Genomic DNA, 14,991 nt, shown 5'->3' on the forward strand with positions numbered 1-14,991 from the left:
GAAACATCAATTTGCTGTTCCACTTATTTATGCATTTATCGGTTGCTTCTTATATGTGCCTTGAACAGGGATTGAACCCACAGCCCTGGCATGTCAGGGACAATTCTCTAACCAACGGAGCTACCTGGCCAAGTGCTGGTGACTGTTTATTGCAGAATGTTCAATAGTGAATAGGACAAAATCAAACACGATGAAAAGGGATTAAAACAATGTTAATATCTATTAATAGAGGAATAGTTAAATATATCTTATATAATAAAAGTCTAATATGCTAAGTGTCCGGTTGTCTGGTTGGCCATTCAACCAGTCAAAGCATGATATGCTAATGATATGCTAAGGTTGCTCAACTGCTCACTATGATGTGCACTGACCACCAGGGGGCAGACAGTTGACCAGTCGACCAGTCACTATGACTTGCACTGATCACCAGGGGGCAGACGCTCTGACTGGTAGGTTAGCTTGCTGCTGGGGCCCAGCTGATCAGGACTGAGCAAGACGGGCTGGACACATCTTGGAGCCCTCCCACAGTCCCTCCCCAGCTGGCCAACTTCCTGCATCCCTCCCCGGCCCTGATCCTGCACTGGTGGGGGTCCTTCGGCCTGGCCTGCACCTTCTCGCAATCCAGGCTGAGGGACCCCACCCCCTGAGTGCATGGATTTTGTGCACCGGGCCTCTAGTTATTGTAATCAATTACATGGAAAATAAGACTTCCCATATATACTCATGTGTATAAACTATAAATATACACATATAACATGATTTTGATAAAAATGCAAATTATAAAGGACTCCTTCCTAGGTTATTCATATGGACAGGGTAGGTGCAGAGAAAAAGAAAATGAAAGCTGATTATTCTTAAAAAATAAAAAAGGCATGGGTGTCAATGTGTACCAACCTAAATAGTTATCAGTTCTTTTAATATGGCCAGGGTTTATTACCTGGAGTACATAAGTCAAATCATTTTAGTCTTTCCTTTTAGCTACTTCATTTTTCAACAGATCGTGTTAGAAATAATCACATTTACCCTATTCTATCTTTTTTTATTTTATTTTTTTAAAAAATATATTTTATTGATTTTTTTTTACAGAGAGGGAGGGAGAGGGATAGTTAGAAACATCGATGAGAGAGAAACATCGACCAGCTGCCTCCTGCACACCTCCTACTGGGGATGTCCCCGCAACCAAGGTAACATGCCCTTGACCGGAATAGAACCTGGGACCCTTCAGTCTGCAGGCCGACGCTCTATCCACTGAGCCAAACCGGTTTGGTCTATCTTTTTTATTTTATTTTTGACAAATAGCAATCAGTACAATAAAAGACTGACTAAATGCATATTCCCTTCAAAGTCGAGAGTCTGCTTTATAACTGTTGCTACTCCAGAAAAGCAATATCAAACAGTTGTCTGATTACTTCAGAGTTTCAAGCCTGTGGGAAGCTGCTGGAAAGACAAAGGAATATATTTTATCAGAATCCTTAATTCTTCCCTTACATTCAAAGTGTGAATAGAATAAGTACATCTAGTTTTAATGGTGAATATGACAAGAGAACAAATAGTGGGATAGCTGAGTGGTGGAGAGCAGGGCTCTGAAGCCCACTGCTGGATTCCCAACTCTGTTCTACCATTTATTAGTTCCGTCAATTAGGTCATTCTCTGCAGAACAGAAGTAATAATAGTACCTATTTTATATATTGTGTTGAGGATTTAATGTGTTATTACCTTTAATGTTCTTAGAAATGAACCTGGCAGCTGTAAGAGCTCAATATATGTCAGCTGATATTATTATAATTTTTATTCTTATCACTTAAGCTACCTAGTTTCTAAAGCAGAAAATAACTGGTTCCTGTTATTTTCTGAATCACTAAGGTGCTTTACTCCACCAATAATGACACTGTAGCAAAGCATTGTAGATGTCTTATCATATCCCCTGGGCATTACTACTTACAAGTAAGTACTCCAGCACCCTCCTCATGGATTTTTTCAAATAAAACTTTTAAGAACGGGGGAACTAACAAACCCCATCCCCACCTCCACCTCCTACCCAGCCCTGGGGAAGCTATTGACCAATGATTGGACAGGAGTTAGTGTCTAAATACCCTTCCCATCAGGGAAGTAATTCTGAGATGTGTGTTTCACACCTTTACCAGAGTTTCCCTGCTTTTATTAAGGTCTAGTCACATATGGTTTATTGGCAATCATCCCTTCACTATCCCATGGCCTCACTGCCCACTGGGAGTGCATTGGAGTCCTAGTTTCAGGGTGCACTTCTGAAAGAACCAAAACTGAGACAGAAACAGAGTAACATACACTGAACTTTTGAAATACGAAAAAATATATTCAGCAATCTCTCAATAGGTAAATAACATTGTCCTTGGCTTATGAACTGCTAAAAATTATAACTAAAAAATAATAATTAGATGAGTAGTGGTTCAGAGCACAGACTCCAGAGTCAAACTTTTCCAATTCTCACTCCATCTTAGCAATGCCATCCTAAATGTCCTCACCAGCAAAATGAATAGTACAATCTTTCCAACCAAAAGCATTGCTATGAAGGGGAATTTGTATAATATGCAAAACACTTAGAACATGATCACTATTGTCATTAATGAAACTGAGTTGATATGTAGAAGCTACTAGATTGCCATATTAGGAAGCAAAATTCTGATCTACCTGTCTCTGCCTCTATTTCTCAATCTAATGCCACCTTGATTCCTAGAAGGCAAATGACCTGTCAGCTGACCTCTCTGTCCGCCAGCCCACTTCTGCCTCCATAGCCTGCTACAATCACTCATAATAATAACTAATTCGGCTCCATCTCTCAATCCAGAATTCCCTTTATAATCATTTCCCTGGTTTTCAAACCAAGTCTAAAATGTGATTCAGAATTGGGCTTGGATAGATTCCAATTACTGCTCATTATAGATTAAATGTGCAAAACTATGAATGTCTAAATTCTAAATCTGAATATCTATCATATGTCTTCATGGTCATTAAGTTCCCAACAAAATTATTCTTCCTGTTCTGGCCAGTTGGCTCAGTTGGTTAGAGTGTTGCCCAATATGGGTTTGATCTCTGGTCAGGGCACATACAAGAAGCAACCAATAAAAGCATAAATAAATGGAACAACAAATTGATGTTTCTCTCTCTCTAAAAATCAATCAATCAATAAGAAATTATTCTCCCCTAAATGGAATTTGCTTCTCATTTGAATTTGAGAAGACATCTGATGTTAGTAATGACAGCTATATTAACTTAAAATTGGGGCTAATTAATAAGTCATAATCACCTGTCCAACACATGTTATCTTCTGTAGATGATTCTATGGAGCATGGGTAGCCTTCAAGCTGACTCCTTGCCTGCTTTGGTCTTTGCAGTTCTTGTATACATATTCATGTTCAAGTCTTAACCCACGCTTCCTCAGTATCAGACCATCAATCTTCACCTGGTTTCCCTCTACCCTAGCCGAGAAATGGTCTTTTCAAATTTCTGTCCTCTAAATCCTTCCAAATTTGTCTTCTACCTTGGGTTCCTTCCACTGATCCCAATGTCTAGACTTCTGCAATGTAATTGCCTTTTCTTTGCTTTTCTGCAGGGACAATAAGCTTCACCTAAAGCAATAAATGCCAAATGTATAGTTGTTGCCTGATTTAGGGGAAATGTCATGGATCACAGAAAACTGAGCAAGGTGGGTGGGTGGTGTACATTTACTAGTATAATTAAAAGGTTATATCATTAAAGTTATTTGAAAATTGTGAAAAGATAAATTATTTGTTAGTCTGCTGTGACCTGCTCAAGGTCAGAAGCCATGTCTCAATCATCTTTAGTTAGTAAGCCCTAGCATATTGTGTGATATAGTAAAAGAGCTCAATTGCCCAGCTGGTGTTGCTCAGTGGTTGAGCATCAACCTATGAACCAGGAGGTTACAGTTCGATTCCTGGTCAGGGCACATGCCCAGGTTGCAAGCTCAATCCCCAGTAGGGAGTTGATTGATGATTCTCTATCATCATTGATGTTTTTATCCCCCTGTCCCTCTTCCTTTCTCTCTCTAAAATAAAACATATTTTAAAAAAAAGAGTGTAGTATATGTTGTCTCTTTGTTGCTGGCTGAGTAAATTTATTAAATGTCAAAATGGGAAGACATAGAGAAATGCATGTTAAGTGGGTGGTATTTGAGATTTGTTCAAAGATTTAAGGTGGACCATATAACTTTATGATCAAAAATTATATCTTATCCAACTAGCATCAATGGAGAACAAAAAGAGCTAGATAGACACTAGTTGACTAGAGCTGTTTTACCCAAAAGGGAAAGATAATGTCCTCTCCTATGCCAATAGACACACACCTAGAAAAAAATCCCACTGAGAATAAACTTTTATTTAAAAGGAGAGAAAAATAAGGCATTAGTTGAAATAGGTTATAATAAGGCAGTTTTTTAAGGGCTTAATTATCCACACTCCCAGAGGAGGGTATGATGATATGGTGGAGGAAGAACTCATAAAACTTAGCAGCAGGGGTTCATCTTTTAAGGTATTAAATAGGTAATTAATCTTAACTGCAAGAGGCAATTAAGCCTCACTCAGTCAGGTGAGGAGTTTTAGGCTCACAGATATAGCAAAACTTCATATCAAAGCAGAATGGAAAAGGCAGGAGAAAAAAAATAAATGTCAGCCATAAGTACTTTTCTTATGAAAAATACACAAATCTTCATATTATTTCTCTATTGTTCTATATTGTTTTGGACAAATGTACATTGTGCTTATGATACAATTTTATTTGTTAGTACTACTCTGGATTTCTCCCTACTTAATGGAGTTTTGTTTTTCAGCAGTTACAGTAGATATAATACTGTAGATGCCAGAAATATGTCTTTGAACATTCTAGATGTTATAGAAATGTAACCTCACAACAAATGTGTAGAAATAGAGGATGGGGAAGCATGATAAGCAGTATCCTTTCAACATATCCATAAAATAACATAGGTTCTAAAAAAATTTATTAAAATAAAATAAGAATAATTTTGTCCTACATAAAATATTAAACAAATGCAACCCACAAACAGATGGCTAAGAGACATATGAAAAACTGCTTAATGTCAGTAATCATCAGAGAGATGCAAATTAAAACTACACTACCTCACACCTACCAGAATGGCTAACATCAATGAATCAACGAACAAGTGCTGGTGAGGATGTGGATGAAAAGGAAGCCTAGTACACTGTTGGTGGGAATAAATACTGGTCCAGCCACTATGGAAAACAATATGGATTTTCCTTAAAAAATTAAAAATGAAATTGCCATTTGATCCAGTGGTCCCAATCAGGAAGACAATAGAAGGTGAATATCCTATCTAATAAAGATGGAATATGCTAATTACCCCCACGCTGTTGCAAAGATGGTGGCACCACAATAAGGAGGGAATATGCTAATTGACTTCCCCACCCTCAAAGATGGTGGCACTCACAGCCACAAGATGGCAGCGCCCAGTCCCCTCAGCCCCCCAGCCGCCCAGGGCTGCCCGAGGCTCAGGTAACCAGGGCCAGCCAAAGCTTGCGCTGCCAGCAGTAGCAGCAGCAGAGGTGTGATGGGGCGTTGTCTTCCCCTGATCACCGGGTCGCTTCCCACCCCTGAGGGCTCCCGGACTGTGAGGAGGGCAGGCTGGGCTGAGGGACCCCTGCTCCAGTGCATGAATTTTCATGCACTGGACCTCTAGTTGTATATAAGACTTAACAAGCAAAAGGAGAAGCAAGGAGAAAAGTATGAGTGAATCTTGCTTATTCCAGGCAGGGAAATAATAGTAAAAAAAGAATATATGCACCCCTATGTTCATAGCACTGTTATATACCAAAGCTAATTTGGAAACAGCCAGAATGCCCATCAGTAGATGAATGGATAAAAAAGTTATGGTCCATTTATATAATGGAATATTATGCAACTGTAAAAAGGAAGGTTATCTTACCATTTGAGAAGGCATGTAGGAACCTGGAGATTATTATGCTAGGAAAAATAAGCCAGACAGATAAAGACAAATGTCACATTATCTCACTTATATGTACATTCTAATGAACAAAATAAACTGATCAATGAAATAGATCCAGAGGCATGGAGGCATGGAGCAGAGTGACAAATCTCAGAGGGAAGGGAGGATGGAACAGGAAGAGATTAACCAAAGAACTTATATGCATATATACATTGCCCATGGACACAGGCAACAATTCGGTGAAGGCTGGGCTGGGGCAGGAGCTGGGTGGAGGGAGGCAGTGGTGAAAAAATAAGGGGACATCTGTAATACTCTCAATAATAAAGAAAAAAATTCAACTAATCAAATTTGAAAATTACTTTAACTGATTGTTAGTTTAGGAGTAAAAAGAATAACATATGCTTCATTAATTTACTAGGGCTGCCAAAACAATGAATAAGGAAAAGAAGTGAGATGAACATTCCAACAGAGGGAGCAAAATGTGAAAAAGCTCTAAGGTGAGATTGAATGTAGTTAATTCATGAAACTGATTTTTTTAAAAAGTAAAGTGGCTAAAGTCTACTCTACACAATTGAGAAAATCACAAGAAGACATCAAAAGGTTGGGAGCAGATCCTTCAGGATATAGCTTATGTTAAGGAGCTTGAATTTTATTATAAATGCAGTAGGAAGCCATTAGAATAACTTAAGTCTAGTAAGACCTATCTGAACTACATTTTCATAGGTCAACTCCAACTGCTTTTTTGATAATTCATTGCAAAAGTATAATCATGGAGAGCAGTTAGAGGGTAATAATGATAGGACAGATGAGGAGTAATGGTTGCCTGGAAGAGGGTGGTAGCAAGGGAGGTACAGAGAAACTCAACTTCCTTATACATTCAATGGGAAAGCAACTCAAAGAGAGAAATCAAGTTCTTGGCTTTGACAAACTAGTGGTGTCATGCAAAAAAACTAGAAAATAAACAGTTTTAGAGAATAACATCAAGACCTATATTACACATCATGTTAGGTACTATTAGCTTTCTCTAATATTCTGTTATTTCCTTCTGTCTTACTAGTAAACTACTTGAGATTTAGTTGAACATGTAGTTTCCTAGAATAAAGACTACATTTCCTTACTGGGAGGAAAACAGACTAAGTTCTGAACAATGGAATATAGAAGAGGTGCATGTAACATCCAAAAGTATGCTTAAAGGCAAGCAAATTTTTCTTTCACATTTCTTGGTCCTTCTAGGTTGCTGGTAGGAACTGGAATAGCCATGTTAGTCCATTTATTGAGAATGGCGGAGCAACATGGTATATAAAAAACAAACAACAACAAAAACACCTGGGTTACTGAGAATTCATCTTCAATATGGATGAGATAGAAATAAATGTCTTTTTAAAACCACAGGTATACAGGTAGATATACAAGTCTGGAGCTCAGGAAAGTTGTCATAAAAAGATATGTGAATTTAGGAATCATTTGCTTAAAAATGATTTCTAAAGCTTAAAACTGACTAGGATCACATCGGAGGAAAATATAGCCAGACAAGTGATCTACAAACTCAGCACTGGGGCACCAGAGTTGGGGAAGAGGAAGAAGCATCATTAAAAGTAGGCTTACGAAGGAGTCTACTGAGAGTATATGTTATCTTAGAAATCCAGAGAACAAGACTTCAAAGAAAGCAGGAGTATTTAAATAATAGAGCAACGAATGAGGGCAAAGAAATGACCACTTTATTTGCAGTGTCAATGTTGGTGGCCTTGACAGAGACCCAATTTTAGTTTGTTGACAAGAGAATAAAAAGAGAAAACATCAAGACAGTAATAATCACAGGCCACACATCTGAGATTTTGAGGGTTTTTTCCCCACTATCAGAAAGCAGTTAAAAGATACAAAAGCAGGCGGATGAGAAGAGGCCAATCAAAGAAGGATTTTACTTTGTTTTGTCTCATGGCAAATAATAGATCTACTTATTCTTTAAAATAACCCCATACCTTATCATTCTTATAGGCTTTTTCATATGTCCTTTCTGCCTGGAATAAGCAATGTTCACTCATACTTTTCTCCTGGCTCCTCCTTTTGCCTATTAGGTCTCATATACACCACTCACCCGCTATTGTCTTTCAATCACCCTGCACTGGCATTCTGTTTCTTAATTTCTTCTCAACCTTAAACCATGTGAGGGCAGGCCATGGGACTATCTCAGTTGTCCTGCATCTTCATTTCCTAGCAAGTGCCTATTGTGTGTGGAACCCAATAAAATGGAAACAGCAATGGCTCCTAGTAAAAGTCATTGTGGTGATTAGAGAAGCATGTGGAACATTGTAGGTGCTGAGTATATTTGCACTCACTAGTATATTTTCACTTATATTGAAATCTTCTATGGACAGTTAAAAAAAATTACCAGGAATATCGTATATTTTGCCCTTTATAATGTGGTATTATATTACTGCTTTTCATGAATGAGATCTTTACCACGTAAGCCAAAACTCATGTGTTATAATCAGTTTTTTTCCATAGTGGTCTCTAAGTATTTAATCTTATTTCACTTTCCTTTGAAATGTTCTGTTTATGAAAGTCATTTAAATTTATATTATTTACTTTTATAATTGCCTAGTGTCATTTGTATTTTTTAGATTTGAGTTTAACCAAAATTCCTGAAAAATTCTTCTAAAAAAATGTCTGGGTGATATGTATAGACAAGATAAAAATATAAACCACGTAAAATTTAGCTATCATGCTTTTTCTACCTTAAATATATACTTCTATTGTAGGCAGAATACCAATGATCCTGTCACAAACATTTGCCATCCACAGGTTGAAATATCTTGTGGTCACTAATGTACAAATTTTGCATAAACAACTGACTTCTCACAATTTTCTCAATTTTAGGACTTTGTCAGTGGAACATTTCTACCCACTTCTCTAAATTCCATGCCTCCTAAATTGGCACTTGCATTGTACACAACACAATTAATCTTCTACTAAAGTGCATTGGTTAGAAAGAGGCAATTTGTTTATAAAATTTATCTTTGCTAGCATGAAAAATGGAAAGACAAAAGAAATATTTGTTAATGACCAGTATGACTCATGGCATATGCTATTGTATATTTCTCAACATAAGTCAAACTAGCTTACTATTGTATTATAATGTATTTTAGAAAAAAATCAAATAAAACAACAAAAGAACATTATATTTTCAGGTTCTACCAGGAGAAGGAAATACCAAGAACTATGTTAACCTAACTGTGCCTAAAATTTATCTAGCATTTTTTTTGTAAGCAGACTATACAGCTTCAGAGGAATTCAGTCCTTTAGAAACTGATAAGCATTTGTCTTTCTAACAGAAAGAAACTTATTTTCATCACTTGTAAGATGTTCAGCTAGCAGATGATATCCATCAGTCACCAACTAAATTGATTTCGCTGGAGTAAATATTTCTGTTATCAGTGCAGTCTTAAGTGATATGTTTATTTTAGGTTCCCAGTGTGAAATGAAGCGTTTAGAGACAGAATCACTTCATGTTAAGACAGAATTCTTTCAGGAGGACTCTTACTCTCACCTGCCCAAAGGAACACCAACATTGTCATTGAAATACTCAGTAGGGATTCTTCAGACAGAATATCAGACTATACTATTTCCTGTGGTTTATAGAATTTATAAATATGTTTTAAAAAGAATAAACATATTTAGTTAATAATGATTAAACTCCCGTTATAGAATGAAAACAATATATAAGTTACCAAACTGTTAGCTCTTAAGCATGAGTATCAGTGGACTCAATAAGAAAGACACTCATCTATTCCTTTGTATTATCTTCCTCTCTAAATAAAATAGTAAGATTTAGCCTGAGAATAAAAAAGCCTTGCAGAGAGGCAGATTTTTGTGGTAGAAAAAGAAGAATCTAAAAGTTAAATGGACCTTCTAAGTATAAGTTGTTTAATATTGAAGTAGAGGCTAAACCATTTCTGTCTTCATTTTCTCATCATTAAAAAGGTTTTATATATACTACGCATATATTTAACATTTTTATATATATACATATGTAAACTCTTGAAAGTTTGCTGTAAAAACTCAATGAGATGACATGTAAATGGCTTTGCATAAAGCCTGACACATATTTATATTTCCTAAAAGTTTAGCTTAACTTGTTTATTGAAAATATCACAGAAACCTGAAATGTGCCATCTGCTAGTTACTTAATAGGAAGGTATGATACATTTCTGTGAACATGACTACATGGGTCTTTTTAATTTATTTCTAGAGTAACATTTAGTATATAATTTTGAAACTATTTGTTTTGTGTCTCCTGTGACCTCATTAGACTACAAATACTTCAAGATTAGGGCTATTTTTTTACTCACTTATATACCCGTAAGAACATTCAATAACTTTTTGTGTTCTGTCTTATATCCCTTTGTATATGTCTATAATTCAGCTGTTTCTCTCATCTGCCAGAGTCTATTGCAATGTATGGTAAAATTTAAATTCTATTCTCTTGCTGGCAAGTGCAACCTCTAGATTGAGTCCAAGGTTTATTGATTGTCTCCTATAGCAAGTGTTAATGAAGCTGAGACTTTTCTCCCTATTGTTTATTACTCTATTTTCAGTACTTGGAACAAGACTTGGAAAATATTAAATCTTCAATAAATATTGTTGAAATGAGAGATACAAACACACACATGAGCATGTCACCTCTTTAACTTTAATAAACATCTATATATTCAACCCTAACTATATCAGAAATAGTTTCTTATGGCACAAGAAAATCCCCAAAAGTATATATACCAGCACCTCGAATTTAACAAAATAAAACAAAAAACCAGGGAACTGAAAAGTATTTCAGAAAGAAAAATGGAAAACTTTGGCTATTGGACATAAAGACTATCACTCAATGATAAAATGTTCTTTATTTCCAAATCTCTCTCAATCTTATGCCTTCTATATACGTTTTCTTAGCTGCAGCAGCAAACCTTTCATCTGGTACCTTTTCTATGGTGAGGGTACCGTAAAGTGACTGAGGGTAAATTCTAAAGGTAAAAGGGGTTTGTTGGAGGACCTCATGCAACTTTTTCAAACTGCATGATTAATCTTCCTGAATTGACTCACTTCTTTCTCCACATCTTGCTTCAGAGGTAATAAAAATCATAAAGTTAAAACTGCTTACCAGACCTCCCCCTTGGTGTGTCCCATAGCTATTGATCATTTTCTCCATCAAAACACCCTATATCTTCAAAAATATTGAACAAATGCAATTCTATCAATGTCTTTTGGGGGACTGTATGGTGAGTCTGCCTGAGAAGGTGCTGTGCAGGGGCTGACCCCATGGAGCAGGACTGGCTTCAGTGGGGCCCTGGTGCCTGATGAGTGCACCTCTTGAGTGTGTCGATTGCGGAAGTCGTTGGATGGTGCTTCGATGTGGTCTGAAGCTCACCGCCAGGTGTACCGGCTCTGAAGCCTCCCAGGAGGCACAGGTCAGGGTCAGCCACCATCTGTGCCCTGCTGGGGGCCACCTGCATGAGCTATAAAATGATCTGCAGGTGGCTGCTACTTATGCCAGGCCTGGAGGTGCACAGGACAGGGCAAGCTGTGAACCGAGGCCGGCCGCCTCTAGTGCTGGACCTGAGGCCACTTAGCAAGAGGCCAGATTCACTTGTTTGGGGTTTGTGAACCTTTGGCATATTTTAGGAAAGTCTAAAGCATGACCCGAGACAGGCTGTTTGCATGGAAAAGCCACTGGAAACGGTTTAGGTGGGCCCCAAAGTTGAGTGGGACCGGGTCTCAGGAAATCACCAGGGCAGGGGGAACAGTGTTAATTAACCAAGTTGATGAAGACTCAGATATGGTGCCTGCCTGCCAGCTCTGTGGGGGAGAGCTCAGCAAAGGAACAATGACCTTTGCTGGCACTTCTGTCTGGGAGAAAGATACACACCCCCAACCTTCACCCCAAAGCCATATGTTCATCTCCCTACGTCCTTGTCACCTTTGGAGCTGCTGCCCACGCACTGGAGTTCAGAGAAAGTGAGTCCGAGTAAGTTTGTGTGGCTCATTTAAGAGGACGCCCTAAGATTCCAGCAGCCTCCATCTAACTCAGCCACTATCTTTGCTGGTTTACACAGCCAGTCTTCTCTTCCTGGCACTGGAACACTGGCCTGGGTACCGTGATCCGGGCTTGAACCCCTGGCTCCTCAGCGGGGACCTCCACAGAAGAGCTATCCCTCCCAATTTTTAACTGCATCACATGGGTGTGGGACTAGCACATTATGGGGTCTCTGCCCCTCCTACTAATTTCATTGTGGCTGCTTCTTTATAGCCTTAGTTAAGGGCTTCTGTTCAGTTAGATTTCAGGAGGATCTGAATGATTGTTCTATAGTTGAATTGTAATGTTGATGTGGTTGTGGGAGAATGTGAATACTGCATTTATTTCCTTGACCAAAAGTCCTACGTTTGTTTTTGATGTTTCTTACGTCTGTACCAAAGATACAGAATGTCAGATATATCTTCTGTGCAATTTTTTCTCAATTGATAGTAGATCTTACATATTTCAGAGAAATAAGGCCATCCACCATGTTATAAGGGCAGACAGAGAAATCTCCATGGTCATAAAGTTGCCATTGGGTTTCTTTTTGACAAGGTGACCTCCCTTTCTCATTTATACCCAAGATGATTGAGAATATAAGACTATTTAATTTTACTAGTTTGTCTCCTAGAGATATGAAAACTAATCAGCATGAATATATAGCACATGATATCGCACAAAATATAAGTACTATATCACATATCAAGCTTTCCAATTCTTCCACTTGGCAATTCTATGAATTGTCTCTTAGCAATGTAATAGCCCAATCCATGTGGTCTCCTCTCTGGTTGCAGTTTATTGAGTCCATGTATTTCGGTAAGGAGGAAGCACTGGTCATATTACCAATGACCAATGTCTTGAGTGCCCAACAAGAATGTCTGAGATCCTCTCGTGTACACATTGTCTTACTTTGTATGTGCTACTTTCTCTTCCTAGAATGGTTTGCTTCTTCCTGCTCCCTCTCTTCATCTGGTTATCTCATCATGGGTAAGTGCCTTACCTATATATCAATTTATTTATTTTACATCTCTACATATAACTCTTCCTTGATAATTAACCCAATGAACTGCATTTTTGCAAGACCCTTTAGAAAAGAAATCAATTTCAGTATGGGACTTGTCACATGATAGATACAGAAACATTTGACTCAGTGAGTAAGTAGATGATATTTTACTTTACCATTTGACAGGCATGTTGCAAAATATAATATGATAAATGATGGGGAGAAGGATTGAACTAATATTAGCACTGTGCGGGAAATGGTATATAGTGATAGGATTTTGGATAAGAAATTTACTACTCACATGCCAATAGATATAAATTCTGCCCTTCTTTCAGCCGCCCTGGAGACTTCAACTTCACTGGAGGAGACAATAACTTATGGTGAAGTGTAAAAAATAGACAAAAGAAGTTTCTCCTTCCTCTGGCTCGTGCATCCCATTACAAATAATGTGTTTAGCTGAGCTATGAAGATATGATAAAGTACCCTTTTTAATTATATAATCAATAATCAGTTCATTTTCTCCACAAAGGGACTTAAAATAGGGACATGATCTCTCAAGATTATAATGAAATTTTTATTCTAATCAGCCTAAAGACACAGACCTCATTTTTATTATTGTTGTTGTTATTCTTAATGAACAGGTGTCTTCTAAAGAAAAATCTTAAAAAAATAAGTTGAAAATAAGTGTACTCACATAATATCCCACATCTCTGAATTTTTTATTATGGGCTTTCAATTGAACCATCCAAATAGAAGTTTTCTTTCTTCATTTTCTGCTTTGATGTCACAGCTGGAAATATCAATGGTCAAAGTGTGGTTGAATTTCTCAAAAGGCAAAGATATAGCTATTACAAATAAGTAACTTGTAAGAATTTTAATATTAATATGTTAAAAGTATAGTAGAGCTAAAGGTGTACCTTATTCAGTACTTAGTATATTTGTTTCATAAATAAATCAATTAATAAATTAGTATGGTTTTATATATCTTTAGGGTTCCAAAAGCAATTGATTACTTGAGGATTTTAATTATAAATACAAATGAACACTATAATATGAAAATATAAAAATTCCTATCAACAGTTATGCTTTTGGAAAATATATTTTTGATTTTGGACTTTCTTACCAAGATATCATGTCCTTTGCATTTCAAATTATGTCACATCAAACAACACACTATATTCACTGTCCTTTCATTGTCTTGGAGGACTCTCAAATTTGGCTTAAATTTTCATTAGTCATTTTGTCTCCAAGCTTCTCCTTTTGCTAAAATATTAGTTATGAATCATGTCACTATCTCTCCTACTGGGTTCTATTGTACAAATATAGAACATGGTAAACTTTTTTTGACCTCCCTTGCAAAATATCAGTTAACTAATACTAATTTTACTAAATATTAAATTTATTAAATGTGCAAGAAAAATTGAATTTCCACAATGACAGTTCTTATGTTTTCCAAGTTTCTCTTTAAATAAATATTCCTGATAATAAATTGAGAAATAATTATAGAATTAGAATATCATCCTTTTGCAACTTTTAATTAAATAGTGAATGTAGGAAATGTATATATTAATGTCCACTCACATAGAAAACAGTCAACAGTAGAATGGTTGTCAACTGATAGAAGAACAAAATACCACTCGTGAACTATTCTTGACCAAAATATCAAACCTATATCTCATGAAGCCTCTGTAGCTAACTTTCAATTTACAGGAAATAGAAGGAACCTAAGTGCATAACACCACAGATATACAATCAGCCAAATCTGTCATGTGGTAAACTCTAAGGAAAAATGACCTTGTCTTCAACAAATAGTAAAGGAAGAGAGAGAGAGTGAAAAACATATAAAACTTTGGACATACAACCAATTTTAAACTGCTAAAAAGTGAAATTATGAGTCACTTGGGAAAATGTGAGCAACTGGATATTCAATAATTTTGAGAATGTATTGTT

The sequence above is a fragment of the Myotis lucifugus genome, unplaced genomic scaffold, assembly GCF_000147115.1.
Source record: "Myotis lucifugus unplaced genomic scaffold, Myoluc2.0 scaffold_9, whole genome shotgun sequence".
NCBI lineage: Eukaryota > Metazoa > Chordata > Mammalia > Chiroptera > Vespertilionidae > Myotis > Myotis lucifugus.